Here is a 20,476-nt window from a genome sequence, read left to right on the forward strand (position 1 = left end):
CTGCACAAGGTAATTTGTTACCAAACCAAAATTTTTAGTGGACAGCTCTACCATGATTCAGGCCCCAATATCCAGATTTCAGGGATAAAAATTAAAACTCTTGATCTATCTCAAGTTTGCATTATGTTCATTTAGTTTCTTTGCTCTCCTTTTATTTTCTTGTCCCAGTTTCTTCTCTTATTATTCCCCAGATAGAAGCTAAAAATACCCAAAATTCTGTGACTCAGTGACCTTAAAAAATGTAAAAACAAGAATGAAGAGGAATCCAGTTTTCAGGACATTTTAGAGATTCCAGCATGACTGACACAAGGACTACAGAACTCTTGATTACTGTGTAGTTATGACAAGTAGACATCCATGTCATGTGGTATAACACCAGACAACAAATGCAAATAATTCTTGCACTAATCAGAGATTACCTTGAGTATCTGACCACTAATGCCACTTTCGGTGAACAGCTGACTTACTGGATTAAAGTATTTAGAGAATTCCAAGGCTATAGTTAATATGCTTTTGACTAGAGATACCAAAATACAAAAACAGAAGTAGCTAATATAATGGGGTTTATTAAGCTCACCTAATAAGTCTAAAGCCTCCTGATTCTAGGGTTTGTTAGTGGCTTACACCTAGCACCCAGGGTTGCTACATTTCTGATACTCAGAGCGCTGATAATGTCTCACTACATAGTTATGAGACATCTGCCATACCCTGCAAGACAATATCTATAGAAGGAATTATGTAAACATTTCTTTTCACATGCCAGTCTCTTTCCTTAAGGAGAAAAACTCATTTCCAGAAGTCTCTTAGCAGATTCCCCATATGAGCTGGAACACATGGTTTTTTTTAGATCAATGAGTGGCAACCGTAGAATGGGATTACTTTGTCTGGACAGAAGGAGAGACCCAACCTCCTTGTATATACAGTCATCCAAATGATATTTGTATAAAATTGAGGTTCAACTCCTGATACTCCTGATGACTAGTTCTTTTAAGCTTTAAAGATATATATAATTAAATATTTATATATATATATATATATATATATAAAATTTGGAATAGCTGTCTATATTAGTTTCCTAAGGCTGACATAACAAAGTGCCACAAACTGGGTGCCTTAAAATGACAGAAATGTATTCTCTCACATTTCTGGAGGTCAGACATCTAAAATTTAGGTGTTGGCATGTTGTCTCTGAAGGCTCTAGGGAAGAATCTGTTTTTTGCCCCTTTCTTAGCTTCTTGTGTTGCTGGAAATACTTGTCTTATAGATGCATCACTCCAGTCTCTGCCTCTGTCATCATATGACATATTTCCTGCATGTTTGTCTCTGTATCCCTTCTCTTCTTATAAGGACACCAGTCATATTGAGTAGGGTCTGTAGCAAGGACCTCATTTTAACTTGATTATGTCTAGAAAAGCCCTATTTCCAAATAAGTTCACATTTACAGGTACTGTGGATTAAAACTTGAATGTGTAATTTTAAAGGATACAATTCAACTGATAATACTGACATGCTTAAAGGAATGCTTGGAGTGTGTGGAGTAAGGGAAATGGGCCCCAGAAGCACAAAAAGAGAGTTACACCTTGAGAATACCCGTGGTAGAAACTAACACACAGTATTGCCAGAGCATTGCCAGTCAGACAAACTCTTTAATTATTTTTAATTTTTCTCTCTTTGTTTAAGATTCAGATTTCTTTGAGTGACAATTAGATTGGCTATGTTTGAACAAGCTTACCCTTTGGCAGGAAATAGAGGAGACTGATAGAGCCAATATCCTAGCAATCCTTCACGCAATATAAAAGAGGTCTTTCTCTGTAGGAAAAATAGGTGTGTTTTACCAGAAGAAAAGTGCAATGAAAGTAAAGTAAAAGTAAAAATGTGTATTATATGACTCTGTCTTCTTTTTTTAAAAAATACTTTACTTATTTATTTGAAAGAAAAATACTATGAGAGAGAGAAAGCAATAGAGAACACAAGTAGGAAGGAAAGGGTGAAACAGGCTCCTTGCTGAGCATAGAGCCTGAATCGGGGCTCAATCCCAGGACCCTGGGACCATGACCTGAGCCAAAGTCAGATGCTTAAGCAACTGAGCCATCCAGGCATCCCATGACTTAATTAGTCTTGCCTTGTCTGCCCCAGGTTGGCAAATGGCCCCATGAGTGCCACACTGACAGTGGGAAATTAGGATAGTCTCGGTTCCCCTGGGGCAGCCTGGTCACAAGGCTCTGTATGAGACTTTTGGTCAGGGGAGATTTCTATATAAAATGGTATAGCATATGCACTAGACAATAGGAATTGAAGACAGTTATAACCACGAGGTTTATTTGTTTTGGCATGCTCCAGACCAATATCAGCTCTGTATATGGGTACAAATAGATATAATATTTACTGCCATATTTATGAATATTTTATAAACTGACTTTGTGTCATCCTTCACATTAGAAAGGAGTTACAGAAGAAATAACTTAAAGCAGAAGGAAAAGAAGAATAAGAAAAATATGAATATAAATTTCAGTTGTCACTAACGAAATATACAAGGAATTAATTTGACTCAGTCTATGTTTTGATAACTGGAATCAGCCTTAAGTTTGGGCAGACAAAAAATGATAGAGATTAAAGGTACCAAGTTTCAGAGAGAGATCTGGATTGAAATCATGATTATGTTCCTTTTATTTATGAGACATAGTACAAGTAAGGCGTAAGGTGCTTGTTATATGAATGCATGCTTAGCAATAGGTATTTGTCAAATGAATGAATGAATGAATGATGAATCAGTAAATGTGAAGGAGCTTATGATCAATTCCAATATGTTTGTAAACAAAATAGTGGAAAGGAGAATATACACATGCAACTGAAACTCCTTTTCTACTGTAAATGTAAATGACACTACACATAAAATAAGAAGCAAGGATAATCCTTCACTGACTCTGATGCCTCTGATGATCATCTAGGTACTGTGCCTAATCTCATGCATTCATTCATTGAGGACCTTGTCCTAGGTAAGCCATTTTACATAGTATTAGGTATATACACTGAAGTCCCAAAGTCTCTGCCTTTGAGTAACACGTAAACTATTCGAAATTAGGAAGGATGGTGTATGCTTTTATCCCGGAAATTAATCAGTTGAGGTTGAGTAGACCAGTGAGTGAAAACAGAAAGGATTGATTCATTTTCACTGGTAAGACCAGGAAAGTCTTCACCATTAAGCATTAAGATAAAATTTGAAACTGGGTGCTAAAACTGTTAGTAAGATCTAGTTGTGATGTTTTTGTTTCCTGTGTTTTTATCTTGGTAAAACAAGAGATATTAGGAGAATAAAAAGGTTATACGTTACCACTCAAAAGGAACTGGAAGTAAAACAGCCTTTGGTCCTTGCCTAAGTGATTTTTTTTTTCTTACGAATTGGCAGTTATCTCACTGTGACTCACATACTCCTCAAATCTCACTGTAAGATTCCTTTCACCTTTAAAGAGCAGCCACTTAATTATCCAAAAAGTTATTATGAGGGATAAAAAAAATGTGAAAGCTAAAGGTGCTATATCGTATGTAAATAAACAGCCTCATTTCAAATGTTGGAGAGGAAAACATGACTGTTGTTTGCAGTACTTTGATAAATTAGCTTTACGAGGAACAAGAAGGGACAGTTTGGGTGCAGCCATCTGGTGCATCAGATTCACTTGCGCCTTTTACCATGTCCCCTTACTGAGCTCTGATTCTCTGTCTTATTTAGATTAAGGATGAGCAATCTGTGCCTGTGTTGGAGGTGGAGCTTCGTTCACCTTTCTTAACCACTTATTTTCCTGAACTATTTATCAATACATATTTTAGCAAAGATGTTAAGGTAAAAATTGAAGGGTGAGGAGAAAATATAACACTTTTAAAGAGCATAACTGAGTTTGTGTTGAAGGGTGCTTAGGCTGATATATTGCAGCATTCTAAAAAACAAATAGATAAGTCACTTCAGTACAAAACCCAAAGCTTTATACCTACCAATTCCCTTGTGTTTTGTTAGGAGTTCAAATATATTTGAAGGCACTCCAGTATAAATTAGAATGGTCTCCAGATGTTTTGGCACTGTAAATGACCAGGCTAAAATTCACTTTTAATGAACTGCATTTTAATGTCAGTCTCTTCTGTCTCCTTAAATGACAAAGAACTCATCTGACTTTGTAATGAATGTTCAACTGTTCCATTACTGAGTCTGCCATATATTGTGTTTCTGTATTTTCCTGTGAATTCATGCTGATTTTAGATGTGTCTAGTAGGAGAACGGTTAAGATTTAGAAAGAGAGTAAACCTAGCATCTGTAAGACATGGACTCTCTGGGTAGAATACAAAAACCTGGTTGTGACAATTTCCATACTGCAAACTGCAGGTTTGGAGGCCAGAGAAAATGTAAATAAATACAGAGGATACTGAACAGAATATATAACCTGAGATCACGAGCTCAGAATCCATGATTTTGAGTTAACTGTAATTCCTGTATCTCTTTTTTGATATTTAGAACAAAAGGTTTAAGAAAACTTGTGTCCAAAGATTTCATAGAACTCAGCTTCAGGATTATTTGGATCAATGTATTTGGAATTGCTTTTGCTCTGTAAACTTACATACATATGATGTTTTCTCTGATGTTCTATGTATAGAATTACAAAACTCTTGACATTGTAACTAACTGGAGTGAAAGTTTATAAGACTTTCTATATAGGTTTATCCTTTCAAACATACATGGAATGTCAGTGCTAAACCTAGGAAAGTGGCAGACAACTCAGAGTTGGCCATATGAAGTGCCTGGGAGAGCCCCTAGGAAGGCAGGAAGGAAGGTAGGGAGGGAGAGGGAAGGAACATTAAAAAATTATCAAGAGAATGGATGCATAAATAAAATCTATTACACAATTTTCTTATAGGTAATAAAAGGAACTTGTGATTTTAGAAAAAGAATAATGTGAAGAACTATATATTGATTTGCATACACATATAGAAAAATGCAAATTTATAAATAAGTGAAATCATGTAAAAAGTGGTATGGGGGATCCCTGGGTGGCTCAGCAGTTTGGCATGATCCTGGAGCCCCCAGATTGAGTCCTGCATCAGGTTCCGTGCACGGAGCCTGCTTCTCCCTCTGCCTGTGTCTCTGCCTCTCTCTCTCTCTCTCTCTCTCTCTCTCTCTCTTTCACATGAATAAATAAATAAAATCTTTAAAAAAAAAAGGTATGACTCAGCAGTTTATCTATTACTTATGGCATCTGGGTCCTGTGCTGAATGTTATATGAATAAGTTATCAAATTAATTTGACAACTACAATCACCAAATAAGTAAATTGAAAGGATGATTTTATTGAATCATATTGTTTTTCCAATTCCACAATAGGAAAGGAAGTATTTTAGATTAATAAAAATATGTTAGAATTTGAAATAGAGGAGAAATATGCATGCCTTTATAAAAAATAACTCTTTACTTATGATATGTTAAGCATTTAATGAACTTGCCATCTTTCCTCATGAACATACTTTTCAACCTTGTTCCCTGAAGCTCACTGTTAAAGTAGATAAAGCTGCCACTCTGATTGTAGTCATAAACTACCCAAGAATATTATGGTAAAAGATGATACCTTTAAGACATCTTTTATTTCTTTCATCAATTCTATTATCTAATTTGAATTTATGAATATCAAAAGAAGGTTTGAAAACAGATTATGGAAAAGCTTCAAATCAGTGGGCTCTTTGAAATGCACTTGGTTTTACTGTATTGCTACTTCATTTGCTTCCTGTATTATACCACTATTTTGTTAAATTTTGCATTTGAAATGTAATTGTCTATTCAGTAATTCCTAGCATTAGTCAGATATCTTGGATTACATAAATATTGATTTACTTTTACTGTGACTGATAAAAAGAATCACTATCACTGAAGCATGAAAAAAAAACTGTTGAGAAGACTATTCAAATACTTTCATTTGAGCAATTTCTGTTTATCATTTTTTTAAATATGCCAACTTCATTACAAAAGACAAATTGGATTGCTTGAGTAAATTTGGAAAGATTTGTGTCTGGGATTTTTTTTTTGGCTATCTGTCCTAGAAGCGCTATTAGGAGAGTGGCCATCAGTGCCACCACCAGCAGAATATAAGTGTCAATCAGAATCTTATACCTTTGATAATACCTATTGAAATGAAAAAAAGAAAAAGAAATAGGTAAATTATATTGCATATTAATATGGGAACTTAATTTCATAATCTATTATATTAATTTCATGTGTAAGGTTGCATATGTAAGGTTGCAAGATGCCAGATCTATAACCATGAGGTTGAAGCATGGTGTGACCCAATTTCTGGAGATTTTCTAAACCTCTATACCATAGCCCAATCCTATTTCTTTCACATCTGTGGCAATGTAGGTGAACAGATGAATTCTCTTCAGTCCATTTATTTCCTGAGTATAAATTGGGGTTTCTCAACTTTAGCACTACTGACATGTTGGTCTGGATGATCCTCTGTGGAGTTTGGGGTAGGGGTGGGGGTGGCGGTGTCTTTTGCATTATAAAATGTTTTAGCAGAATCTTTGGCCTCTACCCACTAGATGTCAGTAGTGCCTCCCCAATTGTGACAATCAAAAATATTTCCAGACATTGCCAAATATTCTCTGGGGGTCAAAATTTCTTCAATTGATCACGACTGATGTCAAGCTAGTATCACCTTCTAAAAATGTGAGTGTATCATTTTTAAAAATCAGTTTACCTATCCATATAGCCTTTATCTATACAACTGGGTTAACTTCTCCAAGAGGGAAGATAGATTTGTAGAAAAGAATGAAAAAGAAACTTAAGTCTAGGTCAAACACTCTGTTTTTTAACTCTGAGAATAGTGGAAAGTATGTCACATTTTGCATGACATAGGCCTGTTTCATCACCTATTGTACTTTATTTGCACGTATTCAGCCAACAGCCAAGGACTTCGTGAACTTGGCTCACGGAAGGGTCAGACTCTTATGCCTGTGAATTGTTCTTAAACACATTTTCTATTGCATTAGGCACGGATAAGCTTTTCTTTAATGTCAGGCATGCCTATCATCTTATTTATCCTCATTTTCTTCTAGAATATGTGTGGACAATGAAAAGGCTGTTCTGTCCTGTGGATTCAGTTCTTGTAATGCACCTTTCTTCCATTGCATTTAATACCTCTTTCACAGAGTTTTTGTTTGTTTGTTTGTTTGTTTTAAGGTTAAAAGTGCATGTGCAGTGTTTATATCAACTGATGAACAAAATGATCTTAAAACTGAATTTTGGCTGAAGCAGTGATTCCTGAATTGTGGTGTCTTGATCAGTAGTATCATCCTCATTTGGGGATTTGTTTGAAGTGCAAATTGTCCAATGCCATCCTAGATCTCATGAGTCAGAATTTCTGGGGGTGCATTAACAGCCTTCCAGATGATTCTAATATGCATTAAAGATTGAGATCCATTGGTTTATAGGCTTCATTTTGGGGAAAGTTACAATTTATCCAACTGATATTTGAATACCAAATGCTCTGTAATATTTTTCCTTTAGCTGTCAGTGTGATAGCTGATTTTTACAAGGCAGAGAGCTTTAGGAAATTAATGGCAAAGCAAAATATGCATATTGATAGCATCTCCCAAGCTCATATTCACCTCACATTTTTTTTCTCTTTCTTTTCTTTTTTCTGCTTGTAAGAGGCCATAAAGCCTTTTCCCTTAGCCCTGTAAATTGGCAGTAATTGACAGCCTGACTGGGAGTTGGGCTATAATTCCAAGTTTGAAGGAGCCAGGGACACGAACTCTTGCTTCACCTCTTAAGATGAATGTGAGGTCAGGAGCAAGGAGCAATGGGGTAAAGGGTTCCCTGGAAGCTTGGACTCAAGGCTATTGCCTGCATCCTTTACTTTCAGTACATTGAGTTCAGCATGAGGGCTGCCAAATGAATATACCTCTCACCAGCATTATAGTCATTTCTCTTTTTAACCTACACCTGAATGACCCAGAAAGGGTTATACCCAATGACAAATTTATCCATACTGGCTGACAAACTCCAAATGTTCCATCACCCTACAGAAAACAGTGCAAGAAACTCTAAGCCAAGCTAGTACTTCATTTAACAAATGACAAATAATATCATCCTGACAATTACAAGCTGTTTCATGTTACTGACATGTCAGCAGCAGTAACTGAATATATAAAACTTCTAATACTATCAAATCTCATTCTATACTTCATATTGTCAACAGGTGCTTCTTGAACATCCATTTTGTCTAAGAATAATGTATGTAAAATTAAATTTTATAATCTTTGGCATCAAGATGGTCATAGTCTCATCAAGAAAATAATCAAAATTATAGTTATTAAATAGCTAAATGCTATGATCAAGTATATGCAGAAAAAACTATCTAGATTTTTAACAACAGTATGTTATGTTTTACTTTCATGACTTCTTGCTTGATATTGTTTTTCTCAAGTTGCATATATTTCCTAGTTTTTGCTCAGAGAATATGCTGAAAAGTTCTCTGTGGACTTCACTTTAAGTCTAAATTTCCACTGATTCCTATATATACTTTTCATACCATGCCACATGCCACTTCTGGAATACATATACGTCTGAAATACATGCCTATCAGATTGTTTAAAGATCTTTTTGTTGGGGTGCCTGGGTGGCACAATCAGTTAAGCATCTTACTTTTGGTTGGGATCAGGTCCTGATCTCAGGGTTGTAAGGTCAAGCCCCGGGTCAGGCTCCATGCTAGCATGGAGTCTGCTTGAGTATCTCTGCTCCTCTGGCTCATGCTCACCTCTCTCTCTCTCTCAAATAAATAAATATTAAAATTTGTTCGTTGTTGTCAAAGAGTCATTTTATTTACAAGTATGGGGGTAATCCAAGCACTTGCATATTTTGGGACATTTTTTCAAATTTTGTAGGAGTGGCTGAAGCAATGAAAAACTACCTAAGAGAGAGAAAAAATGTACCCTAAATACTATTTGGGCACCAATCTGGCTAGAGGCTGCAGAAAAGTTAAATTTAAAGCAAAGAGTGTAAATCATTCTTTCATAGAGAAGTGTCACCGCTCTCTACAATAGAGGTGATATTAAAACAATACAACTGGGTTGTTACAGAAATATTTGTTTATGTCTCAAAGAAATTAATAATAAATTAGAGAGCAAGGTCTATAAGATTGTTTAAAGATAGATATCCAATAAAAGGAGTTTTTTTTAAAAGATTTGAGCATTTATTAAAATGACCCTCTCACGACATTCTGTTCACAAGCCTATTCTGCTAGACTCTCAGACTTGAATAATATAGATATTCATAAAAATGAAGCAGATAAATGAAATCCCTACACTAGGAAGCAATCGAAGAAAGGGGAGGAAGTTTGTTTCTGTATACCTCTGACCATCACGACTACCAAAATAAGCTTCTTTTCTATTCTTTACATTCTCAGATTCTACGTCATCTACCCTGTTGCTTAATCTAGAAACCTGGGTATCTTTTTAAACTTCCTTCTTTTATTCTCCACTTACCACCAAGTCCTGTGAATTCTACCATAAAACCATAATTCCACTGACACACCATCCTAGTCAAAGATAGCACTACTCCCCTGAACATGCTATAGCTTGTTAATTATTTTTCACATCTCTGCTTTAGTCTCAACCATCCGTTCTCCGCAAGAAGACAGAGCATTCTTTTACAAGGGCAAATAGGAATTCTCCTTTTTTTTTTTTTTAAAGATTTTATTTTTTTTATTCATGAGATACACACAGAGAGAGATAGAGACAGAGACACAACACAGGCAGAGGGAGAAGTAGGCTTCATGCAGGGAACCCGATGCAGGACTTAATACTGGGTCTCCAGGATCATGCTCTGGGCTGAAGGCGGCGCTAAACCACTGAGCCACCTGGGTTGCCCGAAATTCTCCTTCTTAGTACACTTTAATGGCTTCCCATTTTTCTATGAATGAAACTCAAGCAATGACACTCTAAGGTAACTATCGTTACTATATCTATATTATGGATGAGGGAACCAAAGCTTTTAAAACTTAATTTTATCAAGGACACAGTTGTCAAGTAGTTCAGTCCAGTCCGTTTAAGTTTAAAGAACTGATGTGGGGCAAATTTGCTGCCCTCTGGTATGCTAAGTTTACAGTGTTACTGAATACACATGACATGATGCATAAAGCCAATTAGATTAAAATATTAGTAATGATAATCATCACATCAACAACTATGATTTGCCAAACACACATATTGAAGACCTGTAACCTTCAGGCTTCATGCAATGTTATATTTAATTCCCATAACAAAACTCATCAATTAATGATTTAATAAATCCCTTACTTAATTCAAGAATTTTAAAAATCCAAAAAAAATTATTCTGAATAGAATGTAGCATTTTGAACATAAGTGAGCAAGATATGGAATTAAGTATTTTGTATTCAAAGTATCCTGTCACTTACTTCCTATGTGATTTGGAGGAAAGTGAACAATTTGAAATTTCAGTTTCCTTATTCTATAAAACAGCCTTATTAATGATATTTATTTCATATAACTGAACTGAGCACAGAAAATGAGATATTGCTTTGAAATGTATGCTATTAAAATGGTGACAGTCTCCTTAGAGATATATTTACATATGTATATAACATAGAGTAAAGATGTTTTTACCAAACTGGTTCCTATTAGTTCAAGTCATCAATAAATTTAATTATGCTTTTCAATTTGAAAAAAAAAATTGATATATCTGTAATGACAAAATGAGACATTGTAGAGGTAGTGGAATATAATCATTATTGTATTGGCCAAATAATCCATATTTTTGTATGTTTTAATATTAACAATTTTATAGAAATATTTTAGGAAGTCATCTTAGTTGAATTGAATTTATGTATTATCTGTGTGTATCAGTCAGAGTTCAATCAGAAACAGAACTAGTGAAGATATTTGGATGGATAGAGAGAGACGGATGCATATATAAGTGCATGTATTAAGATACATAGATAGAAACAGATAAATACATATGATATACGAATAAATTTGCTACAAAGATTTGACAGTATGCAATTGTGGTTGTTGGTAAAACAGTGTCTTTAAGGCTGTGACCCTTGCTTCTGTTGCTGAAGCCTGAAGTCCATAGGGAAGACAGTGGGAAGGGAAGATGGTTGTAGAGTGGGGGAAACCAAAACCAATCTGGAACCCACAAGTACAACTACAATCCCAGTAGGATGGACTGAAACTCATGCCATTTCTTGTTACCTCCAACATTGGTGGTATAAGAGCCCTGCAGAAGGTGGCTATGCAGAAGCACCTGACCCAAGAGTTAGAAAAGATGAAGGAAAGTAAAAGGGAAGGAGTAGCGGTAGTAGCCCCATCTGCTGTCTCATGCCAATAAGCTGAGGAACCAGAGCAACAACAAAATATGTAAACTACAAAATAGTGTTTATTTTATTTTCACCTTCTAAGTCACCTTCAAGGACTTTCTTTCCCCGCCCTAAGGGGAGACATATAGGGAAAAGGTTTCTGGGAAATGTAGTTCAGCATAGCCACCTTGGCACATTGTAGAGCCAAAATAATCCACTCCTTATCAACTTGGCACCAATAAGCATCTCATTAAATTATGCTTAGCTTCCAAATAAAGATAATGACAAAGTCAAGCTTCTACCTAACATGATATAGTTATCCTAAGTACAACTGAAAATAATGGATGCTAATTTCATGCATATACTTTATCCTGGAGTACATTGCTCCAGCCCTGCAAGATGTTTCTACCTAATTGGTTCTGTAATTAAGACCCCAACAGGCCATTCTATCACTCTATCAAGCTAACTGCTTCCGCATGATGGAGAACATGATAAACCTGTAAATCCTACAACCATGGGTATGTTGCTGGGTTTTTTTTTTTTGTTTTTTTTTTTTTTGTTTTTTCTGAGTTCCTTGGTCAGAAGTGATGCTATTTGGAATACTGTGGATAATAAGATATCCAGAAAATCTGTGATCCCATTTGGGAGATGCATTGCTAAGTGGAGAGGCGACATCTATATCAATAGTCATGTCTATTTCAGTAAGAACAAAGCTTTGTAACAACCATGCTGGAAGAAGTCCAATATGATCAACCTGCCAGCAGATAGCTGACTGATCCTTCAGGAAGTGGTGCCATAATGGGGGTACAGTGTTGGTTTCTTCTGTTGGCACAAAGGTCATTCAGAAGTGGCTCTAGAAAGATTGACTTAGGTAAGTGGATATCCATGTAGCTGACCTTGTAAATAACTTTTGTCCTTATCGTAATGGCCACTTTATTCATCAAGCCATTGCATAATGACAGGACTGGCTGAAAGGCAGTTAGGAATGGAAAAAATATATAAAGTCAGGGAGCTTAAGAACAACCTAGAACCCCATGGGAACAGAGAAACTTTTGTTAGTTATTGTTGCCTCTGCAATCTTTGGTATGGGTACTCAACAGAAGCTAGTTTCTTGTGATGTAGCTAAACACATACCTGGCCCAGAAGTCAGAGAAGCTGAAGGAGGATTCAAGGAAAGGCAGAATAGTTGCAGACCCAGCAATAGATTCACAGGAATGAGGTCAGTAGACAGATCTGTGACACTGTGTGCAAGCCACAAAATGGTTACTGTTTCACTTCCTTTCTCAAAATCTTGTAGAAGAATCTCCTTGTTGCCCACCCTAACCAGAAACATACAAGAAAGGGATTTTGGAGAAAGTAGTTTTGTCTGAGTTGAATGTGGCTCACCATGTTTAAATTGTAATACATTTTAGGGCAGCCCCAGTGGCACAGTGGTTTAGTGCTGCCTGCAGCCCGGGGTGTGATCCTGGAGATCCGGGATCGAGTCCCATGTCAGGTTCCCTGCATGGAGCCCGCTTCTCCCTCTGCCTTGTGTCTCTGCCCCCCTCTCTCTCTGTGTTTCAATAAATAAATAAAATCTTTAAAAAAATTGTAATACATTTTAGATCCCTACTTGACTGAAATCACCATATATTTTAGTTTGGAGAATTTTGCTTATAAGAGACATAGTAGTAGGAAGAGTTCAGAATTGGGAATCTGGGTATTGGAAGTTTCTGTCATAGTTTCATCATTACCTAGAAATGTGACCTTTGTTAGCTATTTATTCTCACTTGGCCTTCATTTCTCCAGCTGTAAAATAAAAGTAATGCACTAGACTTTTAGAGACCTCATTGTATATTAAGTAAAATAACTTATTTTTAGACTGCTAAGAATCAAGTCTTAGTTGTGTCAAGTGTGTGATTTTGCAAGGTTTGGGGGTTTCTACAACTCAAAATCCTCATCTGTAGAGATAATACCTTAATCAGGAGTGTTGTGAGAATTGATGTAGTTAAAATATTTAAAGCCCTTTAAATCATGAGGGGTATGTAGTGAGCACATACTAAACATTAGTAGTAGTAATTTGCCGGTGAATTTCATGATTGCTTATTTATTGTAGAGGTTCAAAAACCATATTCATTGTTTCAAAATCTGTGCTTTGGTTTAGGGAATTAAAAGGAAATTGGTACAGGTCTTTGTAAATTTGTTTCACCATTTGCAAATCATTGTTTTTTTCTTCTTTTTTGATACTGATCCTATTAATATGGATGCATTGAATATCCATAAAGGTGGACATTGTATCACTATGCAAATAAAGCAATTATTTAGTAGCCTTAATGAATGGTGAATAATGGCATAGAAAGTTATTCATTGTATAAAAAAACGATGAAAAGGAGCTTTCCCCCTTTAATGGTAAGAGTGCCCAAAGAAATGTGTTTAAAGCTTAAAATAATTTTGACCTATGTTTTCCAAATTCAGAGAACTACCATAAATGTGCCATTTTAGATACAAAGTTTTATTCTAGTAGAATTCTTCTTTTCTTTTATTCCCTCACCGATATTTGAATTTATTTCAGTAAATCCAAACATCGTGTAAGATTGTGTTATGAAGCTCACTCATCTCATCCTTTCTAAATATCTATATACTGCTCTTGTTTTTGTGAGCTAAGTCAATTCATTCTCTGCTCTCATTCTCTATTCTTATTTCGATTACATAAGGGAGACCTTATTGAAACAGAATAATTATATACAAGTCATGACTCCTTTGATTTTAGGAGATAGAAATTCAACTTAAAAATCAGTTTAACAAAACAAAATAAAACAAAACAGAAGGAAGAAAGGAAAGGAAAGGAAAGGAAGGGTAATTTACTGTTTCACATAACTAAGAAATCAAGTAGTATCATTGGCTTCTGACATGATTGGATCCAGAAGTTTAAACAATACATGAGCTCTCTATCTCTGTGTCTCTATTCCCTCTTTCCTTGCCCCATCTCGGTGTGCCATCAATCAGTTTTGATATATATTAGTAGGCTTTCTGAACCACTGTATCAGGGTTAGTGGCTTCTAGAAGCTCCAAGAATTTGTACTCAGAGATAGTGATCCTTAAAAAAAAAAAAAAAAAAAAAAAAAAAAAAGGAGGATTACTCTATCTCCCTCAATGTCCATAAACTCTAATGCCCTGTACTTTGATAATATGCTTGTATGTATCAGTCTACTTAGCTTCGATAAAAGAATACAACAAAGTGAGTTAAACAGCAAATTAATTTCATAGTTCCGGAGGCTTAAAGTCCACAATGAAGGCATTAGCATGGTTAATTTCTGATGAGACCTTTCTTCTTGTCTTATAAATGGCCACCTTCTTACAATGTGCTTGCATGGCCTTTGCTCTGTGTGTGAGCATAGAGATAGGGAGAGAGAGAGGGAGAGAGAGAGCAAGCGAGCACGAGTGAGCTCTGGTATCTCTTCCTTTTCCTTTAAGAACACCAATTCTGTTGTTCCCATGCTTATAGCCTCATTTAACTTATTTATCTCCTTAAAGTCCCTTTCTCCAAATACAGTCATATTAGAGGTTAAAGTTTCAATTAATGAATTTGGAGGGACACAATTCAGTTTATAACACCCTATATAGATAAACAAATCATTGTGCCTAAGTTGATACTAACCTAGTAACCTAATTGGCTTAATATAAGAGCTTTGCTTGAGGTCCACACAATTGACAGTCACATAGTTAAGGGCATTGTTCAATAGGAAAAAAGTACAGGACAGTAAAAATGATATCAAATGGATATTCACATTAAGATAGTCTTGTTGGGGTGATATCAACAAAACGGTGACATAAGTCATTCCTGATTTCAGTCTCCCTCACAAGAAAACCAACTAGCAATTATCCATAGAGAAGACAACAATGTGAAAACCCCAGGACCCAAAGCTGAGGCTTCACTATTCCCTTGAACCACAGAAATTGAAAAGGATCATGTTAGGTGGGTAGGAAGAGTAGCTACACTCTGACTACATTGCCCTTCCTCCAAGCAAACATACCCTCTGGGCTATGATTTTGGATGGGGGGCACAAGATGGGCAAGATCCCTGCAGGATATTCCTATGTGAGTAGGATCTCACATAGATCACTGGGGTAATCTGCAAGATCTGACCACTGGAGTTAAAATAGAGAAAGAGAAGTGGAAGGAGCTTACTGCAACCATCCCTCACATTCCTTCTTGCAGGGGCACCTGAACAGAGATCCTAACCAGTGACTCTGTCCCATCTGCAGAGCCAAATAAGTGGCCCCATCTGGCCAGAGAGCTTAGTAAGAAGTTCTGGGTTCCTAGCCACAAGCTGATTTGGTCATGGAATCTGTTCTATGACCCTATTCAGGCAAGGAAGAAAATTTAAACCACCACCCACCTACTGAGTATAGCCTTTAGCGTCAAATGATGAGAGAACTTAGGCAGCTACAAATCCCATCCTACAGATGAGCTTGGGCAAGAAGCCAAGCCAGCAGTGCTCTTCAACTGTTGAGTATAGCCTCTGGCTTCTTACAACCAGGAAGCCTGAACAGTGACCCTGGTCAGCCTTGGAACTCAACCTATAGTACCACCCAGCCCTGCCCTACAGCAGAGCTCAGCTTACAGCCTTGTCCAGCTGCTGAACACCATCTGTGCCCTCATCTGAGGACCCTAGTGGTGAACCTACCCAATATCAGACCATAGTCTACAGCTCCACTCAACTAGGGAGTATACCTTATTCATATACTTTTGCTTTGTGTGTTTCTTTATCTGTGTTTACCTTAACAATAGAATGGTAAAATGATGGTTGAGTCACATGATGGCTGGTTTCCAAACTAAAGCCACATGTATTAATTCTCACTTTATTAACCAAAGCTACACAAATGGCCAAGGCTGAGGTTAATGTTACAACTATAATTATCTAACAAGGAAGGCAAAACATAAGTGGGAATAAAAATCTACCTATCACAAATAATGTAAAACTGACAAGAAGTGGCATCACCTAAACTATGAGGGTTATGAAAAGATTGGTGAGAAGTAGCTGTCCTCTAGATATACTAAACAGGTGAGATCTAGGGCAGTGTGATTAATTCTATGTGGGTGGCAGAGTGAAAGGAAAAGTGAGGATCATTATCTAGCATTCTGAATTGAAATACAAGGTCAATAGTGATACTATTCAAAGATAGGGAACAAATGAATATGTAAAACAAGATGTGATGAAGTTTGAATAGGGAGTAAGATCACAGCTTGGACAAATTTCACTTTGAGGCACAGTAATATGTTCAAGAGAAATACCCTAGTAGCTTAAATGAATACAGGTCTAGAAATCAAGGGAGAAATCTCAGCTAGAAATAGACATTTGAATCACTGGTATTTAGATCATTAGTGAAGCCATATGCTGAAGAGCATATAGAGTAAGAAAGAAAAAGAATTAGATTCCCGAGGATTAACAACATTTAAGGGCTAGGCTAAGAAATAAAAAATCAAAAGAAGAAAAAGGTTTCTGAGATTAAACAGAATGTGTAAGAAAAATCAGGAGTTATTGGATTTTTTTTCTTGCTTTGTATTGTTTTGCTTTGGTAGAAAAAGAGAATGAAATCCAGAGAACCAACATAGTAAATATTCAGAGAATTCAAAAGACAAATACTGAGAATATGTTTTGTCTGGTTTGTCACTGGTATGTCCATGTGTTTTAAAAAAGGAAGTAGGCAAAGGTCACCAGTGTAGAGAGGGTAGCAAAATAAAAGTTTGGGTATTGCTTGGGCCCTCTGCATGGACACTGAAGTCACCCAGGATTTGTTAGAACCTGAGTAAAGTCTCTTGGTCAAGGCCAAAATACTTAGTGTATTGGGGAGGTAGTAGAAGCTGGAAGAAAAATTCTCCCTGGTTTCCTGGTTTCTTCCCACTTCTGTGATAGTTCTCAACTTAAGCATTACTTCTTTAGGGAAATCTTTCCTGAACCTCACAAACCTAAGTTACGTGTCCCCTAAAAGTCCACATAGCAAAATTTGTTTATCCCATTATATTTCTTACAAGTCTGCAATAAAATTGAACAGTTTGTTTTCTCTTCATGAGGCCATTAGCTCTGTCAGCTGATTTCAAGATTATGCCTATTACTTCCTATGTGTTTAGCGCCATAATTGGCACATCAAAGTCTCTTCAAAAATGTTTGCTGATAGAGTGAACAAATGGAAAGATAAAACAAACAGGAGGAGTAGGAGGAGATTTCAAGAAAGCAGCAGGGTTTACCCAAGGCTACAGGAGTACTGAGAAAGCAGACTACAATTTCTGCTCCCTAGTAAGAGAAGTCCAACAGCACCAGGATTACTGTTGCTGTTGGAAATACTCTAGTCTAGAATTGTGAAGTTAAGTTACTGCTGTGCATAAAAGATTTAGTACAACTTCAAGTCTACAAGAAATTTTCAATATCACTGGAAAAAAATCCAAATTACATATTCTTTCAGGAAGTCTTAAAAGAACTAATCAACTTTTAATATTTAAAAGTATAGTTGTAAAACAAACTATCATGAGTAAAATAAATAAAAATATATGTTCGTAGTCACATTATTTGGCATGCTAAGAAAGGATATGGATTAAAAAAAGATGGAAGACAGTAGAAAGGGGCAAATAATGGAGGAAAAACCTGGGAAAGAAAGGATATTATTTAGTTAGGTGAAACTATGTATGACAGTATTTACTGGTGTTCTGGACTCTACTTTGAACTATATTCTATACTTTTGGTTAAAAAAATAGTTTCTTTATTCCATATATAAACCTACAAAGTAACCATTATTATGGAGAAGGAATATGTTACATTTCAGAGAATATGTAACTTGTTAAACTCTGGTGTGTGAAGTTTATACAACTGATGTGTGAAGCTGGGATTCAAATCCAGTAGACCCTACCTTGGTTGTCAATACATGGGTATTATAGTGAGTTTTCAACCCCAAGAATTTGAAATGTCTGGAAATTAAACTTAATGATGACAGAGTATATTTGTGTGGGTGTGTATGTATACATATACACAGAAGGGTTGGGAGGCCTCTAACCACAAAGATGGATTTTCTAGTCAGCAAAAAACTCTCCAGATGTTATATGTTGATAGCTGCACTGAGTATATTTAGGATTATTATAAATGCTAAATTGATAATATCATTTTTCAGACTTGTATCTGGATGAAATACTTATCACAAGCAGTGATTGTATTTTCAGCTGCTACTATGGGATAGTAGTAGGATAACAACCTACTTGGCAAGTTTGAACTCACAGGCGTACCTCCTGCTCCTCGTGGTATTCCTCAGATTGAAGTCAGTTTTCATATTGATGGTAATGGTATCCTCAACGTGTCTGCTGTGGATAAGAGCACAGGAAAAGAGAACAAGATTAGCATCACTAATGGCAAGGGCCACTTGAGCAAGGAGGACATTGAGCGCATGGTCCAGGAAGCTGAGAAGTGCAAAGTGGAAGATGAGAAGTAGAGAGACAAGGTGTCTTCCAAGAATTCACTTGAGTCTTATGCATTCAACATGAAAGCAACTGTTGAAGACGAAAAACTTCAGGGCAAAATCAATGATGAAGGCAAACAGAAGATCCTTGACAAGTGCAATGAAATCATCAACTGGCTCGATAAGAACCAGGCTGCAGAGAAGGAAGAATTTGAACATCAGCAGAAAAAGCTGGAGAAAGTCTGCAACCCCATCATTACGAAGCTATACCAGAGTGCAGGAGGCACGCCAGGAGGAATGCCTGGAGGCTTTCCTGGTGGTGGACCTCCTCCCTCTGGTGGTGCCTCCTCTGGGCCTACCATTGAAGAAGTTGATTAAGCCAACCTGATGACAGGTCTAGCATTGTTCCACACATTTGAAGGAGCCAAATTTGTAGCAAATTCATGGCAGTTTTAAAGTCAAGCTGCTATAGTAAATATACTGGACATTCTTGATACTTGAATATGGAATATGTGCACAGGGAAAGGAAATAAACATTGCACTTTATAAGCACTGTATTGGTAAGTGGAAAATGCAATGTCTTAAATAAAACTGTATTTAAAATTGGCAACATAAAAAATAAATCTTTAATGATCATATATACTTTGAGGATATAATCTCATTATGTGGTGAAATGTAACCCTCATATTTATGGAATTCATGTATAAGATTTCTTTCTTCCTTCCATGCTGCATATCTTAAGTCTTAATATTTTGAGACCAATGAAGTCATTTTTTTTTTTTAACAGCAGCCTTTAGGATAGGTAGAAATTCCAAACTTTTTTTTCTTTCTTTTTTTTTTAGAAATTCCAAACTTAATTAGAGTAAAGACATTTTAGCAGTTACTTCGTAATGAATTAGGGAGATAGTTATATATCAATATAAAATTAAATATATAACCAAAGAGAATCTTAATTTTATTATGTAATATTTTTAATTGTATCTTACTCTAATTTTACATTTGAAATAATGTTTTCATTCTTTAAAGTGATAATTTTGAATACAGACTAAATTAGTATGTAGGTATAAACTGCTTAAAAGTTTTAGAGACTCATGGTGTCCTGGGGTCTTTTACTGTGTGGAGACTTCCCCTTTCTTTCCCCTTTGACATCTAAAGACAGGTGAGTTGACTCACTAACGGGATCACAGGGTCTGGTTTTCCATTGTGTTTGTGGAGGTCAACTAGGTTACAGAATTCGATTTCCTTGATGTCAGTCTCAGTCAGTCAGTTCCCCACGCGGACTAACTCCTAGTGATGTTGTTCCAGACTTTCTTTTTCTTCTTTTCTTTTACCTTTTACTTTCTGGAAGGGAAGAAGATGTGTGCTACTTAAGATGGCTTAGTGAATATTTAATGTTCTGGGAGTCATAGTAATATATATAATGTTTATAGAAGAATAAAAGTAAATACTAAAACATTACAGATTTTATTTTATAAACATTATCCTATGCGATAATATTTGAACTTTTCTCTTTTTTAAGATTTGAATAGCTTTCTCTCCATAATTAATTGCATTTAGTCATAAGAATACATTAATGAGGGGATCCCTGGGTGGCTCAGAGGTTTAGCACCTGCCTTTGGCCCAGCACATGATCCTGGAGTCCCAGGATCGAGTCCCGTGTGGGCTCCCTGCATGAAGCCTGCTTCTCCCTCTGCCTGTGTCT

At 36.2% G+C, this 20,476-nt stretch overlaps 1 pseudogene; it reads left to right on the forward strand.

Annotated features, from left to right (window-relative positions):
• The first annotated feature begins 11,229 nt into the window (after positions 1–11,229).
• On the forward strand, positions 11,230–19,189 carry LOC129509393 (heat shock cognate 71 kDa protein-like; annotated as a pseudogene).
• The last annotated feature ends 1,287 nt before the right edge of the window (positions 19,190–20,476 follow it).

The sequence above is a fragment of the Nyctereutes procyonoides genome, unplaced genomic scaffold (assembly GCF_905146905.1).
Source record: "Nyctereutes procyonoides isolate TBG_1078 unplaced genomic scaffold, NYPRO_anot_genome, whole genome shotgun sequence".
Lineage (NCBI taxonomy): Eukaryota > Metazoa > Chordata > Mammalia > Carnivora > Canidae > Nyctereutes > Nyctereutes procyonoides.